Source organism: Thermobia domestica, chromosome 13, assembly GCF_964235325.1.
Source record: "Thermobia domestica chromosome 13, izTheDome1.hap1.1, whole genome shotgun sequence".
In the NCBI taxonomy this organism is placed as follows: Eukaryota; Metazoa; Arthropoda; class Insecta; order Zygentoma; family Lepismatidae; genus Thermobia; species Thermobia domestica.
Window position 1 is genome coordinate 93,687,498 of NC_137466.1, and position 26,804 is coordinate 93,714,301.

The 26,804-nt window shown below is 35.3% G+C and overlaps 1 protein-coding gene across 2 annotated transcripts in view; it reads left to right on the forward strand.

The window, feature by feature from the left end:
* Nucleotides 1-994: 994 nt before the first annotated feature.
* LOC145668342 (uncharacterized) overlaps nt 995-26,804 on the forward strand; it is a 97,967-nt gene continuing 72,157 nt past the window's right edge. The window contains exon 1 of one of the 2 annotated variants that reach the window (XM_081736101.1): nt 995-1,129. The gene's annotated coding sequence lies outside the window, so the exon portion shown is untranslated. The remainder of the gene's footprint in view (nt 1,130-26,804) is intronic. The other variant, XM_081736102.1, reaches the window with a different exon arrangement.

Below are 26,804 nucleotides of genomic sequence, written 5' to 3' on the forward strand. Positions count from 1 at the left end.
AAAAAGAAAAAAGTCATTAGTCCCAGGACCTGCCAAAAAGCAGAATACTTAATAATAAAGAATATAATAATACACTCTCTAGTGCGGAAGACCGAGGTTTGATTCCTGGCGGGAGCTCACGTGTTTCGGATCCCACGTTAAGCTGTAAGTCCACGTCTCACATAGTCTCACTGCTGAAAGAGACGCTAAACCACAATTCCACCACCATCGTAAAGCTTCAGTATGTAGATGGAAATATTTTCTATTAATATAGGAATAATATATTTTCTATTAATATTTTCTATTATTTTCTATTAATATACCGAATATGAACTTGAGGTATGTTTGTGGTGGAGGATAAAGACACAGAGATGGATGTGGCGATCCTGTTACATAAGGCTAGATATTTCTAAGAAAGAAAAAAAAGATCCAGATAACCTCACTGCCAGTACATTTCTAAGCAATAAGTGAAATTCACCTAAAATATAACAAAAATATTGTTTTATGTCACTTTATTCCCAGATAGGACCTGAAACTAAAACATTGTACAAATATATATTTATATCACCAATCAAAACTATATTTTTCTGTTCACAAGTCAGAAATGTGTTTATATTTAGTTAGATATGTAAAAAGATGGCAGGATGAAAAAAATACATGTCATGGAAATCCGAGCCTTAATTATTAGGAATGCAAATCATGAAAAAATACAAACCGGCGGGATATCACAACAAGAATCTTCAAACCGGGATTATCCCGCTCAATAGCGGACGAATAATAATCCTATGTAATAAATAAGCGATTGATATCAACCAAAATATGTTGTTCCAGCGAAACTTCCGTGTAGTGTCACCACCTTCAAAAATATTAGTAAACCATCATCGGAGATAGACAAAATAATAAAATCTGATGCAATGAATGAATGTGTGAAATTATCCATTATTGTTCCAAAAGAAATTAGTACATTTAAGATTTTGAAAACTAATGATGCTTGACGACGATCATACAATTCGGAAAATATCGGTTAGTTTCGGTCGCCGTCGTTTTGTAGCAGTGTCCGCCTGTTCTTTTGCAGGGCAGTGACTCGGTGGTACACGCACGTGGTTAGCGGCTAGTGAAGGAAGCACTCGTCTACCTACCGTTGGCCCAGGTGAGTAAGGAGCCGGTGTCGGTACTCATTTACATCTATATTGTCTTCTCCCTCTCTCTCTCTTTCTCTCCCTGATTTACATCTCTTCCGACTGAGATGATTTATGTAATACCAAGCGGAAGACCTCCAAGGTCTTTCCCACTGTCATAAGAATTTTCGTTTCTTTTTTCTTTAATACTTCCAGTGTGCCACATTGTGTTTTATTCCGTGAGTTCTGAGTTCGATATCGCGAAACCCACACTACGGATTTATTTGATTTCAAGATAAAGCATGATAACCTCAAAATAATATTTTCTGAGTTATTTACCTGGATATTAAAAGTGGACACAAATTAAAGCTGCATTGGTTCCGAACAGCCATTTTCATTTTTTTTTTTAAATGGCGCTTATGAAAATCGTGTATGTAATTCAACCATCCCTAGCACAGTAATGGATATTCAGTGTATATCTTGCCCTTATAAAACGTTAGAGGAAGATAGAAAGAAAGAAAAAGAAAGACTGGTCATTACCTTACTTTGGATAGCTCTGTCCCGGTGGAGACACTCGGTCGAAAAAGTGTAACAGCTTTTTCAGGCCGGCCATATTCAGTGAGGTTTTTCCTGGGTTTCTCTCATTCACACCAGGCAAATGCCGGGGTGGTACCTAACTTAATGGTCCCAGGTCGCTTCCTTCCTTTACCATTCCTTTTTTTTCATGACGGGCTAAATGGTAATAAGGTGAGGAGAGACCAGAAATCTGATTCTTAATTGCCTAATCCTTTGGATGGCTCTGTATTTACACTCAAAGATTGAAGATTAAAAAAAAAGACCAAAGAAAAGAAAGAAAAACAATTCTGTAACTCTTTTCGCAAACTTTATTAACAAAATATTGCAAGGAAGGAAGCCTTTTGGAGAAAGGTGAACAAGCTGGGGGGGTTTCGATCATGATTGTACATCTAGGGGTCATTCATAAACGATACCAGTTTAGTAATGCTAGCGTAGAATTTGTAGAAGCAAATTCTTTTCAATTATACATCATAAAATCACAACTGATCTTGATAAGTCTTTCGTAAAGATTTTTGCTTTCTTTCTAGTGTTTCTGAGTTGCAGTAAAAAGAATACAGTTGTAAATAGGTCCTTTAAATGATGGTCACAGGACATCAATTGGATGTCTATATCATGTACACTCATGTCGAAAATTATTGTCACATGTCTATAAATATATTGTTGTAGGAATATAATTTGATAACGAATTCGCCCGGTATTTCTTATAATGTTAGTATGTGTATAATGGCCAAAGATATGTATGTGACAAATTTCATGCCAAAAGAGCAGTAAATAAGAACAATAAAACGAAAATAAAATTTTCTTGTCCATTTAGCAACATTTTATTTTACTCGTTCTAATTTTCGTATTTATAATTCTTTTCCTATGAAATTTACCACAAATATACATTTTCCGATTATACGCATAGTATCAGTATTAAAAGTATCCTGCAAAATCATTATCTTATGAAAATTATATTCTTACAAGAAGACAGTTATAGATATGCGACAATCGTTTTGGACATGACTGTACTGTACTGTACATGTTATGGATATGAACGTATATCGTACATGTAATTGCCGCTGTGCATGGATATTCTATGAACGTCCATTAGACATCAATGTTTATTCATAATGATTACATTCCCAAATGCAACTAACTAACAGAAAACAATCATATAATTGTATTATAAAATACAATCAAATTAGCCACATTACTACCTTTGCCACAATGTTGTTTTAGCTATATAGTAATGGAACACATAGATATATAGAGAAAAGTTCTTTTAATGTAAAACTGGCTTTCTTTTCGATTCAAAACAGTAAATTTTCATCCCTTTTTCATTTCATGATTTTCTTATCGAAGTAACAACTTTTTTTTGTTTTTCTCGAGTGAAGCTTACAATTAAAGAGAAGTGCCTTTGCAACAATCAGTACTTGTGAGTCCTATGTTTCATTCCGGGGAGGCTATCTTGATTGATTTTCAAATTGACATTAGTTGCCAGCAACTGTAAGATTTGCAACCAAACATATCATATGTGTCTTTTTTTTTTTTTTGCCTAACCACGATATTAGTGTCTAGAAGTTACACGTATTTACGAGTTGCCTGAATTCAAACTGGCAGCTAAGAAAAACTATAAACCACCAACATTTACAAAATGATTTTAACTGGCTTTCGCCTAGCAGAGGACTTTGCCCCTAGACCCCCACAATTTGCTCCGCTTCGTACTTTTGATATCTCTAATATGCCTCTAATCTTAAATGATTTCGAGATATGTCTATCTTATTTTAACAATTTCAGCCCCACCCTGTTTTCTTCTCGTTTTTTTCTTCCATTCTAAAGAAACATCAAAAAACACTGAAACGGCTTTAATTATTTTAAATTGAAAGCCTAAATACTAATTAGCATATCTCTAACTTAAAGGGATTTTGAAACATGACAATCTTATTTTATTAATTTCAACCTTTACTCTTTTCTCTGCCCGCTTTTTTCTTCCTTTGCAGCTGAAATATATATATGAAAAAATGGTGAAATATGCGTGTAGTTATTTTAAATGAGAAGTCCAAATACCGAATTTCATGTCTCTGACCTTAAAGAATTCGAGATATGTCCATCTTATTATAATAATTGTAGTTCTCACTCCATTGTCCTTTTCACATTCTTTTCTTCCCTCCTAGGTCAAATATAAATACAACTGTGGAACATTATCTAATTATTACAAAAGACAAGTCCATATACCAAATTCCATATCTGTAAGCTTCATATATTCCGAGATATGGACTTTTGAAGGTAATATTTCTCACCTCTGTTTCCCCAATTCCCCATCAAATTTCAAAAATCCTTCCTTACATCACAAAAAACATGCCCTCTACGAATTTCAAAAATCCTTTCTTACATCACAAAAAACCGTGCCCTCTCCGAATTTCAAAAATCCTTCCTTACATCACAAAAACCGCGCTCTCTCCGAATTTCAAGTTTCTAGCTTAAACTATCAAGCCTGGACGTTGATCAATAAGTGAGGATTTCTCCTTTTAAATAGAGAGATTTTGTATAAAGTTTTGCGCACATCGGAAAACATTATGTTGTGATCTTCAAATATTCTATTCTTATTTACAGAATTTCTTCTTTTATTCTTTTACCTTGTTAAAGTATTTAAAATAGGAAGCTTCTTGATACCGTTCTCGACTTTCCCCTCTTTGAATTTTTACTACTTCAATAAAAACTAGCTTGTTAGACATAGATATACAGGGTGTTTCAGAAGAACACCGACAACGATTGGAAGGTGATTCTTGACACCAAGATAGACCAAACTGAGTGCACAAATGCTTCCTTTCGGAGTTATAGGCTGCCGAAGACATGAAAAATGAACTTTAAAGACCCATAGCTCCTAAACAATGGGACCAACCGTACTCGGGTCAAGATTTCACTTAGGAACTAATATGTGCGCTATCCAAAAATACATATTCCAAAATCCTAAGGTACTCATGCAGCAACTTTTATAGAGGAAGTTTGGCTACGGGCATTTAATTTGAAGTACTCACTAACTACCTCTATAAAAAAATTGTTGTGGAAGTACAGCAAAATTCTGAAACTTGGATATTTGGATAGAGCAGATACTAGTTTCTAAGTGAAGTGTTGACCCGATTACAATAGGTCCCATAGTTTTGGAGCTATAGAACTTTCAAGTTCATTTTTTTCATGTTTTCGGCTGCCTATAACTCCGAAAGGAAGCATTTGTGCACCCAGGTTGGTCTATACTTTTTGTCTTATCTTGTTGTCAGGAATCAACTCCCAATCGCTGTTGGTGTTGTTGTTTTGAAACACCCTGTAGATGTCTTGTTCCGCATATGCTTCTACATAAAACGTGTCTTTTAACTGCTATAATAGGTTTCTAAACTGGAGTTTTAATTTACGCATATATTATGCATAAATGATAATCTCGAGGAACAAAATCTATTACATATTCATATCAGTTATTGCTAACAATTTTTCGCCTCGTTTACTAAAACAAGTTCTATTGAACGTTACTCTAATAGCTCTACAAACAATTCGTTAAAAGTAGAAAACCCATTGCATCCACCGATTTGATTTTTATCTTTCCTGTTGAATGACCGATTTTTCTTTGATTCTTGTTGAATTTCTTTCATGCTTTTTTTCCCCGTTCAAAATACATCAGTTAAGCATAATGGTAAACAAAGCTGGATTGTATTGTTATTCCTTCATTACAATTGAAATATAGAAAAAAAGCTCTCCCCCCACCAAAAAAAATGAAATGAAAACTTTCAATGTAACGTCCTACTATTATACCCTTAGGCTAAGAGAGACGGATGACTAAGGCAAGTGAATGATTATGGAAGAGTTGGTGGAATGAGAATGTGGAAAGAAACTGAAGTACCCGAGAAAACCCACGAATACGATGTTGTCCACCACGAACATGGCCGGGGATCCAACCAGGGACCACACACAACAGGGGTACGAACTCTACCACTGAGTCACCATGCCCCTGAAAAAACTCAAATCTTTTCAGACAACATAATAATAATAATAATTATAAATAATAATAATAATAATAATAATAATAATAATAATAATAATAATAATAATAATAATAATAATAATAAAAGAAAAGAAAATGTGCACAAATTAGACAAATTTTAATGTATCCATATATGGATGACGATGTTCAATCGTATGAAAAGGAAAATCAGACAATACTACATTATTAATTTAGTTTTGCATTCTTGGTTTGAGTTAGATTTTCCTTCTTCTCCTTTCATTTTGTACGCATCTGATTTTTTTTTTAAATATAAATTTTGCATTCATTATTATCTACGATGACATTCAGTGGCGTTCAGAAAGGGTTAAATGGGCTTTAACCCTCGTTCTCGAAGTTATTATGGACAAATAACAATTTACCACATTACGATATGAAATTGAGTGTGTCTTGGAGAGAGCGAATACTTTCGAAGGCCTCAGTCTTTTGAAAATGAAATATACAAGTGCACTCACGTTTTCAAATGAGAGAAATGTGGCGGGATGACATAACGTGTTTTGCATCTTGGTTGTTATTGTATTGTTAGTTAAAATGAATTTGATTCTAAGGATGGTAAGCAAGAACCGCAACACGCGACGAGAAAGTGTTCTTTGTCAGGCCGAAGTTGTACAGGTACGCATTGACATATTGATATCCTACTTTTATGGTGGAACGGTACAATTGGAACAAGCAAAATTATATGTGCATTCGATATCATGATATTAAAAAAAAAAAATGTTTTGTGAGTTTAATATTTGGATTAATTTAATTTTTGTGTAATTGATGCTGTAAGTCACATATGTATTGGAATTTTTCATTTTTTACAAATTAAAAATGATTGAATATGACTATTATTTGCCTGGAAAATCAAGGAAACTATATATCGTATGAACTCAACAGAACTCATTTAATCGGGATCAAACTGGGCATAGTGGTAGTCCTTGATCTGTTATATAAGTGTGTGAAACATTATGTTGTGATGGCTTTGAGGTTTTGAGTTATGGACGGTTAAATTTTGTATCATATTTTCGAAAAGAAAACCTATACACTAAATACGGCAGAAAATCGGAACTTTTTAACACCTTACCGCATGCCAGCACACCTTACCGCAATATATAGCACATCCCATCTTTTCATTTTAGCTTTTCTGTGACTTATCAAAGACACCAAATGACTGTTTTGTCTGCTGTGTGAGATATTGACGTGTATGAATAAGAGATTTTGGTGGCATCTGGCATGTTCTTTGTGAGTTGTAAGTGTGTCATATATGGCACTTACTTATTTCTCGTCGGAATTAAGTGAAAAATCTAAAATTCAAGTTTTAATTAATTTTTCAAGTTCCCATATGAGGATTTCCAATACTGATTATTTTTTTTTTTTCGATAAAAGAAAAAAAATCATGCAGAAAGGGGTTAAGCCCTCTTTGCTGATCTAGTAACTAGTGCGTATACTTTTTGTGCACGTAGTTCTGAGTTCTCCGTTAATCTTTTATTCAAACCGGAAGAGATTCAAATTAGCCATTTCCGGTTTCGTTTCTCGTCGTGGAACAATAAGGGTAATGTATAGGGACAAGTTGTTTCGTATAAGCGATTCACCGTCTCAAGGATACATATCGTCACCTAATAGATAAGCGTTTTCTTGTAATGGTTTAGGGTGTCAAGGGAACACAACATCACCACCTATAACACTCGACCAATTGGGAGACCCGGGTTCGATTCCCGGCGGGAGCTCATGTGGTTCGGATTCCACGTTAATCAGTAGGTCCACGTCTCATATAGCCTCGCTGCTGAACGGGACGCTAAACTAAAATCAACTCAACTCAACACTCGACCAAAACCGGAAAAGGTTGAAAATTACTAGTATTCGGTGTTGCAAAATAAGTGTTAAAAGTCTTGGGAGGTGACTCCTGCCACTGAGACAAGAAAAAGAGTTCTCTTGAACTTTTGGCTATCGGACATAGTTTCGGATCTACAAGGTGCCGAAAGCGTGGGAAAATGACTTTCGGACGCCAATAGTTCGGAAACTATCCAACGTAAAGAGGGCGGGTAAAAAATTCACTGAAGAAGTCATGCCTGCTGCATTGAATTTTGAATGTTTCACAATCCTATCATGCACGCGCAAGGGATTCCCCAAAGGAACGTAGGGAGTCCCGGGTAATCTGCCAAATGAAAATTGGTCTAAATGGACATGAATTGATAGGGTTTCTACCAGGTAACAATAATTCGTTTGTATTAAGTCAATATCTGGAACAAATACAAAATGGCGGACATCTTCATGCCCGTTGTGTGTGGTTGCATAAACGCCAGGTACGGATGCTAGCCAACAGTGACGTTCTGAGTATTAAGTGTAGCGAATTTGTACTCAAATGCTGTAGAAAGACATCTGGAGTGTCGGTAGAGCACAACAAATGAAGCAGGGTGATTCACATGTGTGGAAACACTTAACAAAAAATGCCCAGAAATGCACTCATACTCAGTAAACGTGAGTTCAAAGCGTTGGAAATGTAAGGATTAGCGTCAAGAACATGAAAGCCATTGCCAATTCACCAATAATATACCCTCAAACAGATGCAATATGATGCTCACGGTTGCATACCAATAAGGATGCAACAACTGAGGGCAAGTTGAAATTGTGCAAGGGAACTCACTAAGAAACTGGATAAACTAAATGAATGTCGCTAGTGGAATCGCATGATCGATATTGAAATGTGGCCAATGTGTGTGTTGATATCGACATGTAGCTAATGAACAATATATATATAACGTGATGAAAATCTACGTTTATTCGATTACAACATTGATTGCATAATGGATAAAACGGAAATAACCACCAACAGATTTTTTAAAAATATGAATTCAGTACCAAGAATATATTTCATCACTGACTTTATTCATTTTATTGTAACTAGAAGTGATAGACATCAATTTCTACTTCCAGTTTTAATGTTAATCCTCATAGACGAAAAATAATAAGAGATAGCAAGTATTCTTTTTATGGATTCAGGATTCGTGGAACAGAATCTATCTTTAATCTTATTCGTCTATTGTAACCTTGTAGTTGTAGTGGTGGTGAGGCACGGAGGCTCAGTGGTTGAGTGCTTACCCCTGTTGAGTGGTTTTCCTGAATCGATCCCCGGCCAAGTAAGTTTGTGGTGGCAACATCGTGTTCGTGTTTTTTCTCGGGATACTCCGGTTTCCTCCCACATTTTCATTCCACCAAGGGCATAATCTTGGAATGTTAAAATGAAAGATTTCATTTCATTTCATTTTTCAATCTGTAGTTGTAGGTGTACTACTTCAAGTTTGCGTATTGAATTCGCGTAGTTTGCAACTGTTCCCTATCTCCACCCTGTGAAACGAATCTCATTTGTTAACCCTTTCGAGACTGGCGTGGCATATAAACATAAACCATAACATCTTACTAAACCTGGCCCTAAATGGTAAATCTTCTGATTCTGAAAGAAGATTTAGAATTTATATACATATGATGTTAAACTAGCATTTTTTTTCAGTTCTGGTATTTTTTTTAATGAGTTATTTAGACTTATGACGTAACTAAACATAAAGCACAAAGAATTAGTTCGATTCAGTTAAGTGCATAGATAAGTTGATTTGTTGCAATTTAACGTCCCTTTTCATCATCAAGACGTGGATCCGTATGACTTGATTCATACACATGCATTCTCACCGGCGAACCGAAACCATTCTCCCACATCAAAGACGAGAGTGCTAATCATTTAGTCACAAGGTAACAGATTGACCTCACTAACTATTTTGATGTACTCACATGTGGCGGCTTATCCAAAAAGAAACAAGAACTTACAAGCAAATTTTAGTAAACTAGTCCGTGTCAGTTTAGTTTTCCATTCTTTGAGTTAATGCGGAAGAAATCCTATGCAAAGGCTGTACCCTTATAGTACACCAGTTGGTTGGATTGGAGCTCTAGCGTCCCTTTGCAACATTGAGGCTATACGATACGTAGACGTATAGTTTAAGGTGAAATCCGGATGGTAATGTGTGCAAAGTTTTTAAAGTTTTTCTAATGGGAATCGAACTCGGAACCCATGAATCAAAAACATGAGCTCTAGCTACCGGATCAGCATTAAGGAATCTGTACTGTATCATCCACATTACAACAAGAATTCAATTAACCTTAAAACTGTTGATAGTAAAAGTACTTGGACAAGAACTGTAATAACATGCGCACTGCTCATATGTAGTGTTGGTTATTTGATTGAGCTATATCCTGTGATGTACGTGGATAGATATTATGGATTAGCTTTTAACGAACTCAATTGACGTCTGATTTATACTGTTACGCTGTAGTGATCATATGTAATTATAATTTAGTATGAAAAGTGTGTCTAAATAAGTTTGTCACGTCAAAAAATCTTTCAGTTTAACGTCCCACAATTATGCCCTTTTGGCCAAGGGGTATAATGATTAAAGCAAGTGAATGATGATGGAAGAATTGGTGGAATGAGAAAGTGGGAGGAAATGGGGATACCCCAAGAAGACCCACAGAAACGATGTTGTCCACCATATTTGTGGTATAAAATTCAAATGTATAATAAAAATATGCAATTCCTATGTGAAATTATAACTGTAGTTGTTGACCTATCAAACAACTTATAGCTACAATAGGCTTAGCCGCTATACATTAATAAATGTAGTTAGCTAGTTAATTTACATTTTATTTTTAATACATTAACAGAGATGTAAAATAGTCTTTTTAATAACAATATGAAAAGAAAAAAAAGTAGAGCAAAAAATCATTTTGTTTTACGTTACACACTTATTCCCTTTAGGCTAAACGAGACGATCGATTAATGAAAATGGATAATTGTGAACTAATCAATAGAATGAGAACGTAGGAGGAACCGGAAACCCTCGAAAAATCCACAGATACATTGTTGTTCACTACCAACTCACGCCTCTCGCATCAGAGGTGAGCTCATTGCTACTGAACCACCGTGCTCACCTCTGATGCCTCTCTGAACTTATCACAGTTAATTCTTATATATTACATATATACTGTCGTTTCATTGAAAAGTAGAATTGATTTAATTTGACAAAGGCTTTTATGCTTCTGTAAATTGAAGAATGATTTCATTCTGCTTGATTAACCTTCATACTTTATGAATATTCTTTATTTTCAATTGTAAGTAGCATGTTTATCAATATCCTTTAAATTCAAACGTAAGTAGCATGTTTTGATCAGCTCCACCATTTTAGGCATTGCTTTGTGGAGGGCGGAGAAGGCAAGACTCTTCAATGCAAATAATGTTTCATGGTTTTAATTAGTATATTGTTCCCTTGCAACTGCAAAATAACTCTCCTGGTTTTGATACATGCATTTGCCAAATATGCTTTAAATAGATGAATAAGATACACTTTTGTTTGCTGCATATTTTTTGCTGTGTAAGCATGTATAGCAGGAACATTTTTATGTTTTTACTTATTCTTTCCCTTTTCCGAACATAACTGCATGTATTTATGTAATGAACGTTCTTTCTTTGGATATTCATGACCAGAGTTTTTCCACGTTTTGGAAAGTAGGAGATATTGCTTACCTAAAAGGTGCATTTTATTTTATCTCACGATACATTGCCAAGCTATGTAAGAACATAAAAATAAATATAAAATATAAATTCGTTTTGGTCAAAAGTATAGAAAGAAACACGTTTGTTTTAGGTAATATGGTTATGGCTGTAGGTAAAAGGAGACGATGATTAATGGGAGGGAATGATTGTGAAGGAATTAGTGGAATGAAAATATGGGAGAATGTTGAGAAAACTAACGCGTACGATGTTGCCAATTACAAACTTACATGGCATGAGATCAAACCAGGAACTTGGGACTTCTGCCAGTGAGTCATCGTAACCCCTGAAAGTAAAACAAGAAAGAAAAAGAAAAAAATTACACTTGTTAAAATTTGTTTTACAGTTCAAAAAAAATATATACTATAAATAATAAGATAGGTGTCTAAAATCATTGAAGTTTTGTGTTATTTTCATATTGTTCGGTGTAGTACAAGCTTGTATATTTTTTGTCTCGTCTCGTAAATTTTTTCTCTCGTATTTTCGCCTCGTCTCGATTCTCGTAAGGCTTTTCTCGTTTCTTTTTGAATTTTTCCTCATCTTGTTTTTTAAATTTGTGTACAAAATTTATACCCTGATTCGAGACGAGAAATTTCCTGTTTCGTGATTCAACATTAATGGTGGCCAACTTCACTCTTCCTCTTACGTATGGAGTTGAAAAGAGTAATAAGTCATGCATTTTCAGAGTTTTATTCGCGGGCCGTCCTTTGGTCATCACTTATCTTAAACATGGAAGTCCAACTAAGCCATAGAAAATACAAAAGGACATAAATATACAATACTGTAGTGTTATTCACTGCACACTAACCAACTAGTTTTCCCGCGTAGTCTGGCATAAGGTTTTATAGAAATGACCCGACAATATATTATATATTGGAATGTGTTAGTTTACTTACATTCTTTATAATATTGATACAAAAAGTTGCGCCCAGTGTAATAAATTTGTATACAATACTACCAAGTACATTTTTTCTAATGTTTGAATGATCCCCAAAAGTTTTTTGTAACAAAATATTTTTATCTTCATAATTTTCAGATGTAATGGTAGAGGCCTATACGAGCTTCAGATATTTTTCACATACGAGTTCGTTACCCTGTCTTCACTCGCCCGCATAATATATTCTTTGTCTTGTTTTAGCATTTAAATCAATTATCTGTACGTAGAAAACTACGTATCTTTTAAAAGATAAGTATTATTCAATGGAGAGAGAGTAAGTGGCTTTCAATAATGATTTAATGGGATGAAGACAGGACTTTTAATTTTAATACATTATAATTTTATTGATTAAAATTAATTATGAATAATTGACAAATATGATATCATGACTGTTAAATTGCAATTAAACATTTACTTCACGGATGGTATTGAAATCAGAATAAACAAAGACTGATTGACATTTTTTTTAAATTAATAGTTATACAGTACTATTAACATTGTAATAATAATAATAATTTTATTTATTTATTTATTATGATAAATTGTTATTATTATTATTATTATTATTATTATTATTATTATTATTATTATTATTATTATTATTATTATTATTATTATTATTATTATTATTATTATTATTATAAAACAATGTTTGAAGCATATATTCAGTGGTGCTATTTCTGGGGCTGAGACGTAAATTATGCCAAGTCACTTTTTGGCCGAAATTGAGTTATCATAATTTTCTGTACTTACGTTAGTACGAGGGGCACTAGGAACGCTTTGAGATGTGAACAACTGGAACGCAGGAAGTGATAATTTTTTTCGTCAATAAACAACGGGCGCAATTCAACAAAATATTGTCTTGGAAATACTTTTTTGCTTCTCCTGTAAAATTAATATTTTATGACTTATACTACTTTACTTCTCAGCCCGATTTACCCGATTCGCTCGTACCAATTGTTAAAATTCCTCTATTTCCCGGAAGAGCTGGATTTACCACTAGGCCCGGGTCTAAGGGTGCAGGCGAAAGTTGGACGGAAGCTTTATAACAAAGACGAAAAGAATTGCAAAAGTTAAATCCCCTCCAAGTAATAATTTCTTTAAAGACTCTGTTGGCTTCAATCATTGGTGGTGTAGTAGGCACTTGCATAGTGCATCCAACTACTACTAAAATTAATTAACATTTATACACGAATGTTGAAACATATTTATACATAAAATAAGTTTATGTTAAAATTTTGTAGGTCTGGAGAAGGGGGAACAAAACATTAAATTCAGGCCTAGCTTCCAGTACCTGTTGTTTAAAAAAAAAGTCTCTCTTCACCTCTTTATTCAGTACTTACGGAGAAGATTGTATGTTTAGTACTATTTTTTATTAAATATAGAAAATATCAAAATAAAGATGTTACATGAATTAATCTTAATCACTGTTACTAGTATCATTGGAATAAATAATAATAACCATATAGTAATGACATTAATACTAAATCAACTTAATATACTGATCACATGATAGAACTGCTTGTTAAATACTAATCATAGCACTTTTTATTATAAACTAATCACAGAATTGGTTGATAAACGCTAATCATTGCACTGATTGTTGTATGATTAATCATAGAACCGGCTGTTAAATTCTAAACACGGAAGTAGTTGTTGTATACCTACGTACTTATCATAGAGCCGGTTGTTAAATACTAATCATAGAACTAGTTGTTAATGTACTAATTATAGAAGTCGTTATATAGTAATCATAGAACTAGTTGTGACATACTAATCGTAGAACTAGTTGTAATGCACTATCATAAAACTACTTGTTATATACTAACATAGGACAGGTAGATCAGTGATAGAGCGTTTACCTCTAGAGCGTGGGGCCCTTGGTTCGATCCCAGTTTGTGGGCTTTGTGATAGATAAACACCGTGTTCGTGTGTTTTCTGGGGATTCTCCCGTTTATTCATTCCACCATTGCATTCATTCCTCATTATCACCGTCTCCGTTAGCCTACACCCGGCATAATCGTGGGACGTCAACTGAAAAATTTCATTTCATTTAAAGTACTCTGCACTATAGCAAATAATTCTGCAAAAGCATCACTAGTGATTCAATCGTACTAGTGCATGTGTAGTATGATATGATATTTAGCTATGATATTTATTGCTTTTCTAAGTTTCTTAAAAATAACTTTGAAACCTAGAATTAATATGATTATTTTAATAATAAACATAATTGCCACTGATTCAACTTTAATAACATTCAAAACCATTTCTAAAAATCCCTATTTTATAACTACAATTTATCAGTGAATTCCACGACCAAGTAAGTTTGTGCTGAACAACATCGTGCCTGTGAAATTTTTCAGGATACTTCAATTTCCTCCCACTTTCTCATTCCGCCAATTCTTCCATTATTAACCATTTGCTTTAATCATTATCTCCTTTAGCCTAGCGGGCATAACCGTGTACAAGTGTCTTTTTACCAGGTTGTTTCAACGAGCGAGAAGCGCACAGTCACTTGCGCGCGTCGCTTTCAAGTGGGAGCGCCACCAATTTGTTTCAGCCGCGTTGAGCCGTAAATATATTCTTGATGTCTGTCTGTAGTCTGTTTGACAAAGACAGGACTTCTTTTTTAGTTTTGAAAAATTAGATTATTTACAAATCTTATTTTACCACTATTGCTATTGACCAAGCTATTGCCGAACCTATTATTTCTGCATTCTCCAACAACATGAAATGTATATTGATTCTTATTAATAAGGAAATTTTAAGACTATGTTCGTTTAATTTGAAAATATAGACAGCGTCTAAATGTCTCATAGCAATATACGCTACTGCTCAAATAAAGTGCCAAAAAGAATCAAAATTAATCCAGTAGTCTAGAAGGAGTTGAGGTACAAACATTAGGTTTGTTCAGGAGATACATATAATCTCAACAACTGCTTGATGAATCACTATTAATTTTCGCCAGGACGTAGAGGGTAGAAACTTAGGAATCGAGTTCGTTTATCGAGACAAGGACGTGCACAGGGGGTGGCTTCTAGGCGTTCGAACGCTCCCACAATCCCGAATTTTCTGTTATTCTAGGGTCATTTTTATAAATTTTAATGTAATTTTTCCTCATATTGAATTTGATTTTACTCCCTCCTCCCCCCCCCCAAAAAAAGCTTTAGACCTCCTCCGGAATAAATTTCTTCGGACTTGCCTGGATCAAGGTGATCCATCCAGTTGATCCTAAGATATGCATAAGCAAAAATCGGTTCCCTATCTACTTTTATGGGAGTAATTATGGATATTATCCTTGCTTGATAGACTACTCGCAGTGCTAGTAATGCTGGCAGGTTAGTATAACACTCAGGATACAAAATACTCATCTTAATATGTTCTATTTCAAGTACTCATTCATCTTAACTAAAGTTTTTGAATGAGAAATGGAGAGTAAGAGGAACTGCAAAAATTCAAATTTCAATTTTCATATTGCGTACACTGTGATAAACCAAAATCCTTCACGTAGTGTACACTGCTATTTGTTTAATTTTTCAATGTTTCCGAAGATTTTATTGTACACTCTTGAAATCGTTTACTATAAATAAAGTATATCAAGCACTAGATCATTCTTTCCCTCTAAATTTATAGTGCTATCATCCGGCTTCGTTTAGAATAGGAATTCTTTTGAAAAAAAAAAATATTATCCGGAAGCAAACGAAGGCAAACAAAGTTACATTGCAACACGCACTACATCAAGTCTTTTTTTTTTTTTTTTTTTTTTTTTCGATTCAAGAGCAGAGTCACTACAGTTGCAGGGAACGAGTTGTCAAACTTCATCTTTATTCTTTTCGGAAAGAATTGCAAACGGAATTTTGTTTACTTTTACCAAGATACATAAACGTAACCCAAGCCAAGAAGAAAGTGACTCACCAACAGAGGTTTCTGACGGTCAAGGTCAAACATGTACAGAAGCCATGTAGTGTACGTGCACTACAAGCAATGTTCGTCCTTGCTTAACAACACAACATTACCTATCTTCTCTTATGTACTATTGTTGTTAATCTTTAATTGAACCACGAAAAAAGTTCTTATGTTTTTTTTAACCGTGACTAACGTAATGATCTTGTAATAATGAACAGGTTAGAACAACCGTGATCTCTTCTGAAGATTTATGAACAGATCTCTCGTGTTGAATTATACTCAAATTATTACCTTTAGAAATTAAAGTGTTCTTATTTCTTGGAATTAATGAAAATTTTCCAGTTTTCATTTTTAATATACTAAACGTGAATGGACTTCGGTTTAAGTCAAGTTTATTTCCTAGGAAGCGTATAATGTGTTGTTTCTCCTCATGCTACTGAGTTTTATTGTATTATTATTATTACTCTCTTCTGACGGTACGAAGCACTGGCACCTTATCCTGAAGATTTTTTAAAGAGGTAGTACGATCTGGCAGTATTTATTTCACTCGTTTAAATTTTGACGCTTGGCTTTGTAGCCAATCAGGAAACCGTACAAAAATGTATCCATGATAACTACTGCGACCTTCATTCTAGAAGAAAGCTATTATTATTATTATTATTATTATTATTATTATTATTATTATTATTATTATTATTATTATTATTATTATTATTATTATTATTATTATTATTATTATTATAAAACTTACGCATAGTCATAAAACATAAATCGCCTTCGTTTAAATTTGGTTTTACACGTAACTTAGCAAATAAGGTGTGAACCCCGTGCAATTTAATAAGCTTGTATACCAGGTCCAGTTCTACCACCATGCCAAACTTAATCCAGATTGGATGAGTTCGGTTCAGGGGGAAATCAAATGAAGGACGGAAATGTCTTAGATTTTCCTCTCCAAAATGAAATCTCATCCAAATTTTGCATGGCAATCAGAACCACTGGTAGACGGGGCTGAAAGAAAGAAAATCTCGAGTTGCGTACCTCACAGAGAGAGAGAACAAATATTTTATCCGTAGAAGTGAATTGAATGAAGCGCCGCCCAAAGATATACAACCAGTGATACACGTACGTATGTGAGTGTTGTATAACATTACAGGAGCTTCAAATAAAATTTGCTGTTTCTTTTGAGATAGGAAACAGGGTGTAAGAAAAAAGTACTGCAAAATGGAAGATACTTTTGGTATCAATGTCTTCCTGAAGGATGAACTACATATAATCCACATGCAGATATGACGTGTATGTTGTCGAGCCAGTATGTATCCATATCACGTGCAGTAAGTGCAGTCTTTGTCAGCAGAATGTGCATGTTTGAGCGGACGATACATCTCTTGTGATCAGTCCCAGGAGACATCAACAACAGTTTGCTCTCAGTGTGTGGTACGGTATTGTCAGTGACACTTTACTAGGCGCACACATACTTCCGCAGAGACTGACGAGAAACACCTATCGAGAGTCTTTTTGGAAACCCTTTTCCCGGGTGCATTTGATAACTTGCCCTTGGTTCTGTGTACATCCTTGAAAATGAATATCAGTGGAAAGCTTCATCCTTCAGAAAGAAATTGATATCAAATTATCTTCCTACCTTAAGTAATAGTTGAGCTATTGAGGTTTAAATTGAGTCACTGAGGGACATCCAGAATGTGACTATTTCACACCATTGGGCGCTCATTGGCCGTAATTCTGTAACGATGCATTTCCCGACATATAGTCATATGAAATTTTTTACATGTCTATCCATAAGGAATGCATCCTTGAAATTTTGCAGTTTCTTTTTGTTACACCCGATATATATATATATATATATATATATATATATATATATATATATATATATATATATATATATATATATATATATATATATGTGTGTGTGTGTGTGTGTGTGTGTGTGTGTGTGTGTGTGTGTGTGAGAGAGAGAGAGAGAGAGAGAGAGTGGGTGTGGGTGTGGGTGTTTTTTTCTTTGAAGTGGTATAATCATGTTGGAGTTTTATGATGCCTACTCCGTAATCAGGTGCTCCTAGGTTTCAAATCTGGGGCCGGACACTTTGATTAAGATGTTGCAAATATATATATAAATATATCCAGTACATAAACAAAACAAAACAACGATAGCTTACCCATCAGACACAGACAAAAAGTATTTTTCTGAAAAAAAAGTATCAACTTCAACAAGTTAACATGATAATAAGTGTATGAGTCACCGAAGTACACAACTTCAGTGAATGTGATGGTTGGTGTCTTTAAGCCACTAACTTGGAAATATCCGGATCAAATGAAGAAACTTTAGCGAAGATCCGCCTCAGCATCAAGCCTATTCCTATCACTCCTCACATAAATTTACCTGTCATTATTAATTCGATCATTTAACTTAAAATGGTGTATTTCTCACTACTGTGTGTGCCTTTCTCAGATTGGCTTGCGGACCCTTTGAGTTCGTCTTGTGGATCTCTGGGGGATCCACGGAACCCAGGTTGAGAAAGGCTGGGATAGCGCATATCTTTAGTGCTTGGGGTCACTGGTCCGATCAAAGGCAAATAAGTTTGTGGTGTACATCACCTTGCCCATGGGTTGTCTCGTTTCCTCCCGCATGTTCAATTTAGCCATTCTTCCATCTTCATTCACTTGCCTTAATTATCATTTCACGTAGCTTAAAGGGCATAATGAGAGACATTGAACTGAAAGATTTCATTTCATATTCGTTTTATATATAATATTAAAATTAAAAAAATATAACCTAATATATGAGGGGCTGGGAAAAACTTAATTGTATGTTACATTTTCTAATTTTCGAGTAAACTGGGAAAGAACATTCAACATGCAATTAAATGCAATGATAATTGCCAAAAGAAGCTTTCCCTGCCATCTGCAGTGCATGTCTGAAATTAATTTATCTACGTACTGTTCTATGGTTCATTCCCAACCCAATCCAACTGGTAACTGAATTTCACCGGAAGTGGCCCTTAACATTATATTCGCCTTAGAACACAAAAGACAAAATTCCTTTTATGCAATACAAATATTTCATTTGGTTAATCACTGCCTTCTGTGCTTCGGTTAATTATCGCTTTCAACCAAATCAAGATTATTAGTAGAATTACAACTAGAACGCCAAAACTATTCCGTTGTATGTTGAAGAAAATGTTAGTAAGCTTTGTCCACACTTTTTCTTTTCTTTCTTTTTTTCTTTCTTTTATTTTTATTGAAGATATTCCAGAAATCAAAGAATAGTGTTAAACAGATTGGCTATAACCAACCTTAACTCTTGTCTCGTGTATAGTCATTATGCCGAAAATAATGTCAAACTCTGATCAATCAGTCAATCCATAGCCCCTTGTCATTGCGTACACGTGACAAAAAGTGTGTATGTATAATCCGAAACTCAATTTCGGAGATGCATTAAATAATATACCTTGCCACCTTGTTTAGTCTATAGGCTACGTTACAATCTTTCCGTAGGATGAGTTTTGACTCCTCAGAGGGTTACGTCTCTAGTTTAGACATCACTGATAAAAGAGGAAGGGAATGACTAAATATTTAAGTTGAGATGTAGCATATAAGGACGAAAAAAACGACAAGTGACAGAAATTGTGTATTATAATACCTCTGCTAGCGCTATCATTCTCGTAGCTAGTGTCAATGTTTTTTTTTTTTTTTTCTTATTATTATTTTACTTGTAAAACTGTCCAAAGCACTGTATAAATATGAAAAATTGTCATTAAGGGTGCTCATTGATTTTACTTTTTTTTTTTTTTTTTTTTGCATGCGGGACGTTTGTGTACAAAGGATTCAAGTTCAATTTTTGTCATTTCCGACATATTTCATCTTTAAGATCTCTACCTGAACATTCTTCCAGTGTTTAAGAGATTAATGTCCAGATATCATAAACAGGTCTTATAAAAAAAAATGCTCATTTTTCCACGTATTTAGACGGAGTGAACGAACTTTGTCTCATTTTGAACAACGTTGGTAATTGGACTTCAATCCCTTGTGCTCTGAACGCTCCATACTTTACGGATTTTGATATACCAACCAAAATTCCTTTATATATTTACCCTTTCAGTCCGTATGTCTGTCTGTCCAGGAGACCAAAGTGTCTGTCCGTGTCTCCAATCCGACCAGGAAATTAAAAAAAAAACTGCTTGATGGATCATCATAAATTTTGGCCAGGATGCACAAGATCAAGAAGATGAAGTTCGCTGATGTAGGAGATCTATCCACTAGAAATGGTAGAAATCAACCATTTTGTGTTCTAATGTCGATCACTACAGAGCAAAGAAGCGATTTCTTGTAATTGATTAAGCATCTCAAGAGTACATTGGGTCACGATAATGGGTAATCCCTAAATGATTGCATATAAAAGCACCTCTATATTAGAAATTAAGAAAACAATTGAGATTAAATAAACGTTAAAGCTGAATATACGAAATAAAATACTACGTAATTGAAAAACCTATTAGATAAATAAAATTAAAATATATGATTCTGCTTCAGAATTTCTGAAAAAGTTATAATAATAAATAGCACTAAAATTTAATTAATTATAATAAGAAGTAGAAGAAGAAGAAAGTTTTTTTTTAAAAATTTTGGTTTGAGTTTAGCGTCCCTTTCAGTAGCGAGGCTTTATAAGACGTGGACTTATGGCTTACCGTCGGACCCGAACCACATGAGTTCCCTCAGGGATTCCAACCCGAGTCTCCCTACGCCTAAGGCGCGTATGCTAACAAGAAGAAAAGATAGAACAGAGGTTCGATTCTAGACTATGTGAGTTGATGTGAGACATCATAGTATTTGTAGGTTTTCTCGAATTTCTCTCATTTCCTAGAGAGAAATCTTCCATTCTTTCACACAATCATTCACTCTCATTAGTCTTCTGTTTTCCTTAACTTAAAAGGGATACTCGTGGAAGGTCAAACTAGACGTTTCATTTAATTTTTCATTTTCAAAAATTATAAAGGAAGAACAACTTTTGCCAGTAAATATACGAATTCCCAATCGTTTACGTAATTTTTTGTTATTTACTAGAATTATGATTACGGGAAATAGTTTTCTTGTCAAGCAGCGAATATATACGTAAATGCATTGATTCATTCCAAGAAATATACCTTTCGTCTTCTTCATCATCTTCTTCTTCTTTTCCATTATTTCTATTTTATTTGGACTGGCTAAAACTGCTTTGCCAATGGTTACTCCTTGGGTGATTCACAAAGAGGTGAGAGAGGGGATTAAAGGGAAATGAAAAGGAATCATTCCTTTGTATAGCAATAGTTAGTTATTCAGTGGACATTGCATGCAGCAGAGGGTTACTTCGAACACTCCGTGCGTATTCCTAGGAGATTTCCAAGTGATATTGGCAACAGTGTCTAGTTGGTACGTACGTGTGCATTTTCTTCTAAATCTTTAATGTATATCGATGAAAAGTAATGATTTCATATAATTTATTTTTCTTGTTATGATTCCACGTTAATGACATAATGAAATGTAAGCTTTGTTACCACGATTCCCACAAGTTCTTTGAGTTTTCGTGACTAGGTAAAAAAAAAAAAAAATCATATATTTAGAAACTAAGCAATGCAGTATTCATAAAATGCTGTTAAATAAGGCCATTGACAATTTTACACCTTTTCTTACATCACGAGCTTGTTGCTAAGCGGTTACCGTACGCGCCTTTGTCGTGGGAGATGCGGGTTAAATTCCCGTTGGGAGATCATGTGACTCGGATGCCACGTTAAGCTGTAGGTCCACGTCTCATATAGCCTCGCTGCTGAAAATCAAATCAAATCAAATTTTCATACATAACATAAATTTCCGTGTGCGAAAAAGCTATCAAACGCTCAATTTTTTCTCCATGGTCCTCCTGAAAACAACCATTTGGTCATTTAGGAATATTTTATGAGTGTCAATGTTCGTAACTTCCCAAAATTATCATACAATTCATTGTGAATAAATGCGTTACGAACATAAATCTTAGAAAAAATGTGTGTAGTGGATGGCCGGGCGCCTAAGAAGTCGTAATGGAGTAAGAATTATGACCACACAATTTGTTGTTATGCCAAATTTATTGATTGATTTGTATTTACGATCTTCGTCAGCATCTAGGATACATAGAACGACATTTACGATTCAAAGTGAAATAATCAGGAAGCACTGTAATGAGTTAGATGATCTCGTCTTGTAAGGAATCGAACCTGAGACTTCAAGCATGTGCGCTAGCTACTAGATCAGCGAGGAGGAGGTGTATCATATTTAGTAGCATCGATTTTTATTAATGAAAATTGCCGAGTAATGTAATTAAATTGGTCCTTTTAGAAGAAAAGAAGAACGAGTGATGAATTTAAAAAGTGGCCCGGAGTGGAGAATCCCCTCTTTGGTATTGCAGTGCTCTCCCGATGGAAGATGTTTCCTTTCTTGAGTTCTGTAAGTTTAATTTTTATACTATGTGATCTCACGAGCAAAAATTAGTGCATGTACTTCAAACAGCTTTTTGTTTTAAAGTGGAACGTCTCACTTTATGCACTGAGACTCGTATAAAGAAGAAGGTGATAGTGACAATAGACGAAACGATGGCACGAAGACAGTGGAAGGAAACAGGCGAAAGCTAAGAAAAACCACGCACACGGTGTTCGTCCAGCACAAAGGCCACTTAGCGACAGCCGGGGATCGAAACAGAGATCCCATCCACAGATGAGCGTTTTACAGCTGAGCCGGGGGTACAGTGGTTCAATGGTAGAGCGCTTACTTCTAGTGTGTGGGGTTTCTCGTTCGATCCCCAGCCAAGTAAGTTTATAGTGGACACCACCGTGTTCATAAGTTACTTTGGCGTACTCCCATTTTCCTCCCTCGTTCTCATTCCACCAATTCTTATATTTTCATTCACTTGCCTTAATCAACCGTCTCCTTTAGCCTAAAGAGCATAATCCTGACGTGTTCAACCGAAAGATTTCATTTCATTTTGACGACTGAGCCACTGCGGACTCACAGATTCTTTTCTTTAGCTTGATAAGTTGATGAATTCGAATATACTTTTCAGTACTGCAGTGTATAATCATGTCACACTCTCACTGGACGTAAGGTAAAACCTAATTAAAGCTGCCGACTTGCTCTGTAGCTATTGATCAAATATCACTTAGGTTTTGTAAAATCAATTTTGAGTTTAAATTTGAGATTTTGTTCTGCATCCTTGTGCAACTCCGAGGCTATAAAGGACGAGGCTTGGATCCAGTGCAGTTGGTCGTGTACAGACCATCATGCGAGATAAATCCTTACAGTATAGACCTTCCCTACTACACTATCTTGCCTCTAAGAACATTATAGGACCACACCACCAACTCTAGCTCTATAGGGAAAGTGGCTAATTCCAGGGTCAGTACGTACAAGGATACATGGTAGCTACAGCTATCTTGTCTTGAATTTCCTAGACATTTCTTTCTTCCCTCCAGTGTAGTCACTTTTACAAAAGTAATTTGCATACCATGAAATATGATTACATATGCCAACGAAGCAAGTTAGCGAGAAGGCCGTTTATGCTTTTAGTTTCTACATTTGAAAGTATTTTTCTCCCTGCATATAAATGTATTCGACAAGCAAATACTGTAGTATATTTAAGACATCTAGCTACTCTTTCTAAGACATGTCTGTAATTTTTAATTTTTATTATGCACTTGTCTCGAATTGGATTTTGTTTATGATTTGGACAGGACAAGGTCGCACCAAAGAACACGCGTCTTGTACCGAGAGACAATACTTTGTATATAATAACACTATTTATTAAAATGATTTTATCATTAGATGTGTCTAGTTTTGAAACTAAAATGCCCAATTTCATATTAATTGCATGTTCTTCCAACAAATGATCTGATAAAACCGTATTTGTTTTTAAATGCATATTGTGTCCTTTTTTTTATTAAAGTTATATCACTTGTAATGAGAAAGCAGAAGTAGGCTGTGATGATCTGTATAACATTTTCATCGTTTGTTTTGTAACAAATAAATTAGTCGTTGAAAACAATCGATTATTAGCAGGGGTAAACGTGGGGAAACGCGGAGGGTCGCCATCCCCCACTTCCCGAAAATATCTGTAGCATCCCCTCACTTCCTAAAAAAATACAATAGGCAAAGACAGGTACGGGGGACGGCATGACGTCATGCTTCCCCCCACCTTTTCAGATCCACTTTTACCTCTGATTATCAGTAATATTATTTCTAGGCATAACATAGTTCCTTAAGGACATTCACTAGAGCGAAATTAACGTACCGCTTATTTTAGAGTTTTTCTGTAATATCTTCAAAATAAATAGAAATATTCAAAAAGTAGGCACGTAGTGAACTAGACAATACGATTTGGCATGTGATACCTTTATCACAATTCACCTAGTGGGGTGGGGGGACACTGAACAATTTCATGGTAATTTACCTTATAAGGAAAGGGTTCGCAACGAATGGAAGAAACTTTACATGGAATCGAAACCCCAATATGTTGTTCAACACTCGGTGCAAGCACTGCGCGATATCTGGTATAGAATGGATGCTACGTGCGTGAAAATGAGCACGTGTGTTCTGTTCAGAGTCACCCACGACCGAGAGGTGAAACTGAACAAGGGATGGGTGACACTGAACATTAAAAAAAAAAAGCACTAAAAATATGCAGAAATACTAAACGTATATATTTTAGGGAAAATAATCTGCATGTATGATCTGTCCAATAAAAACAAAGGAAGAGATTTACTAAAGTCAAAACAAAATCAATATATCTACTGTGTATTAAAACTCCTCGGGGAACGTAGACCCCGTAAAACTAAGCAATGCTGACATGTGGTCACGCACTGGTTTTGCATCGTCCACAGATAAAAAGTACATTGTCACCAGTGCTCACACAGACTATGCGGTACCAACGACTGCATCTTGAACATTGGATCCAGTTACCTATTGCAGATAACCCAGGATAGAGAAATGAAAGCGCTTGCAGCATTACATCACGTGATTAACTAAACATTTTCTCCTTTCTCGGCGAATGTCACGAACACTGCATTCGAACAACCTTTGTCTGCCACAACACGCTTTGGTTTATTGATGAAAGAAAGGTCAGTCTCTTCCACATTGTAGATGTGTTCCGGAGAGTTGATCAAGCCAGTGCCTTCTACGGTTTGATGCAGGAGATCAAAATGTTCTGTGACAACTTCCTTGTTGAAACATTTTGCTGTTGTAAGAGATAGCTGTTTCAGGCTTCGTAATAATAATTCATGGTTTCGTTTGAGAAACAATCGAAACCAATCTTTTCCCGCCGATCGCGTCTCCCTGTTGAAAGGATGTTTCAGTGCCTTCTTTTCAGCGTAAAAAAATGCGGGTTTTCTTACATTTTGCAGTGTTATAGGAAAAGCTTTCCGTGCCACCTTGAGCAACACTTCCTCTTCTTTCCCAAACACGGGCTGACCTCCTTGTGACCTCCTACCGACAGATTTCAACCGCAAGTGCAACGTGCCCTTGGGTATCTCGTATTTCTCAGCAGCCTGGCAGAGGGGTAGTTTTTAAATTTCTTCGAAGATTTGCGCCATTGTTTGCTCATTCCATCGTTCATATTTTGTGCCATTCTTTACTCTCTTGTAGTCTCTGGGCAGCTGTAATGAAACATGAAACCCTGATAAGGCACTGTATACAAATTGTACAGTAAAAACATCATAACAGCAATACAAAGCTGTGTTCAGTGTCACCCCATAAAATCTGTTCAGAGTAGCCCCACAACGCAGGTTGTCGGTTAAGTGTTCGTAATTTTTCACAGATGGCAGCACCAGTCAGCATGTAGCAGCCAGGCATGACTAAATGCCCGCCAAACTTCCATGCATCAACAACGTGGTTCTGTGCTGTCTCTCATAGAAATTACACACTATATACACAAGGTCTCAAACTACAGTATGGCTATTTTATTACTTGATCCTTATATTTGTGTTTGTCTCTTTCGCTTTCCTCTCCAAAACAAACGTGAGTTCCTCACGTCGCACGCATATTTAGCTCACCACACAAACATCTTCCAATTCCACCACTTTCTATTAAACTCAAGGTGGCGGTTTTTGGAAACAAATGACAAACGTTAATATGTTCAGAGTCACCCGCCGTTCAGAGTCCCCCCACCCCACTCTATCTGCTTTTGGTATGCTACTATTTACAGAACCCGCAAAAAATGCTAAATCTATCTACATTTGCAAATCGAAAGTAGATAGATGAGTTGTGATAACGGTATTACATGTTAAATCGTATTGTCTAGTTCACTACGTTTCTGCTTTTCGAATATATTTATTTGTTTTAAAGATATTACAGAAAAACAATAAAATTAGCGGTAGGTTAATTTTGCTGTAGTGAAGACCCTTAATACGTACACACCCAATATATATCAAAGGACAAAATGACCTCTGTAGCCAAAGTTGCTCTGCTCATTAATGGTGCAATCCTCCTGTAAAGTTTACAGTATAAATCTGAAACATCAAGGTATTAGGATAATATTTTTCCTTAAGCCTTGCACAAAGAACTTCCCCAACCCAGTTTTGCTGATGGCTGTGCATTACGACAAAGAAAGTAAACATTTTCCCATCTTCTGTGTGACTGCGTTTGCAGAGTGGTATCTTCTTAGGC